Source organism: Babylonia areolata, chromosome 4 (genome assembly GCF_041734735.1).
Source record: "Babylonia areolata isolate BAREFJ2019XMU chromosome 4, ASM4173473v1, whole genome shotgun sequence".
Lineage (NCBI taxonomy): Eukaryota > Metazoa > Mollusca > Gastropoda > Neogastropoda > Buccinidae > Babylonia > Babylonia areolata.
Window position 1 is genome coordinate 1 of NC_134879.1, and position 2,373 is coordinate 2,373.

The following is a 2,373-nucleotide window of genomic DNA, read 5'->3' on the forward strand; positions in this document are numbered from 1 at the left end:
CAAGCTCTAAGCGCTTTACAATCCAGTACCTAAAGTGAGACAAGAAAGCATAGAAAAAGTAGTAGAAACATAAAAATAGAATCATTGATATTAAAAACAGAACAAAAAAACACACACACAAAAAAAAAACACAATGCATAAAACTCACAAAGTAACATACTATCAATACTACAACTGTTACACTCCAACATTAACACCCACGCACAGACACACACATGATTAAACGGCTGAGATGACAGCAATTTTCACTTAAAATACATACATGTAAAACAGAACATAATTGTAATCTGCATGCCACAGATTTTGTAAAAATAATAATAATAATAATAATAATGGATACTTATATAGCACACTATCCAGAAATCTGCTCTAGGTGCTTTACAAAAACGCTTTTGATAACATAAAACATTATATCTATGTTACATACACACACCAAAATGTGACCACACACACACACACGCACGCACGCACGCACGCACGCACGCGCACACACACACGCACGCACGCACACACACACACACACTGCATACATACATTTTAACATACATGTGTATCTAACAGCTACCCTAACAAATACGCACACATAGGCAGGCACAAACTTACATAAACACACGCACACACAATACACATTCATATACATGCATGTAGTTGTGGACCTGCCACAATTGAACTTATTGCTGAGGGAAAAGGTGAGTTTTGAGACGAGATTTAAAAGATGCGAGGGAATCAGAATGACGGAGGTTATCAGGGAGCTTGTTCCACGTCTTTGGCGATTGAAAAGAAAACGATCTGTGTCCATAGGTCTTACTTCTGACGTGAGGTATCCTGAGAAGTCGAGTATCAGAGGAAGAACGGAGCTGGCGAGACGGGGTATAGATATGGATGAGTTCAGAAATTATAAAATTATAAAATAAACTTTTGGATAGAAAAGGTAAAAGGTAAAAGGGGTAAAAATCGGGTCATTCTCCCTTTCGAACCACACCACCACCATCCATCTACCCACTCCCATTCTCTCTACTCTTCCATCACACACACTCACATTGCCATGGGCCTGGGACAACAGCACCATTTGAGTTATGACAAGTATTTTTTTTAAAGAGATAAGTTTTAAAATTTACTTTAAAGGTAGATATATGAGTTGTTTGTCTGAGAGCGATAAGCAGAGAATTCCAAGTTGTTGGGCCGAAGACGGAAAATGACCTCTTTCCACAGGAGTTAATGAAGTATTGGAGAAGAGTTAGCTGGGAGGGATCAAGAGATCTCAATGCTTGGCAAGTACGGGTTAACAAGTTCAGAAAGATATGAGGGTGCGGTATCACATTTCAGGCACTGAAAGCATAGGCAGGCAACTTTATATTCAATTCTGGCTTGAACAGGCAACCAATGAAGTGTCCGCAGAAAAGCAGTAGCACTCTCTCTCCTCGACTTTTTAAGGATGAGTCGAGCTGAACTATTCTGTATTTTGTGGAGCTTGTAGAGTTTATCATTGGGAAGGCCAGCAAAGAGAGAATTACAATAATCTAGGCGGGATAAAATGAAGGCAACAGCAAGTTTGTTGGCGGCATCAACGGACAGGAAGGGGCGGATTTTACTGATCTTACGAAGCTGAAAGTAAAGAACTTTACACAGGTGGTTCACATGAGTTTCCATCGTGAAGGATGAATCGAGGTAAAAACCAAGATTGCGGACAGAACTTGGAAAAAGAAATTTCTATGCCAGAACAAATGATAGACGTTGTATTTATCTGCTTGAGCTTATTTTTATCACCAGTCAACATGAGTTCTGTTTTGTTATTCATTTTTAGTTTGTTTTGTTTCATCCACTTTGCTACATTTTCTATACTAGTCTTAAATTTAGAAGCTAAACATGAAATTTCAGAGGGAATAGTAGAATCATGCAGTTGAGAATCGCCAGCAAACAGATGATAGGTACAGACTGTTGGGTGATCAAACTTAGACGTTGTGTGTACATTGTAAAGAGTACAGGTCCCAGGACATAACCTTGTGGTACCCCCATATCTGAGCACAGACGGAACAGACTGGTTTCCATTTACAAGGACAGAGTGTGTGCGACCTGATAAGTAGGAATGAAACCATTTCAGAACAATACCATTGAGTCCGAACACAGCACACAACCTTCTGACCATAATGTCATGGTCTATCATGTCAAATGCTGCAGAAAGGTCCATCAGTGACAGAATGGATACCTTGCCTGCATCAGATGCTAGCAACAGGTCATTGACCACACGTAATAAGGCCGTTTCCGTGCTGTGTCCCTTTCTGTACGCTGATTGAAATGGCTCCAGGAGACTGTGGATCTCAAGGTGTTTCATAAGCTGGCCAAGCACAATACGCTCTAAAACGTTAGACAGAA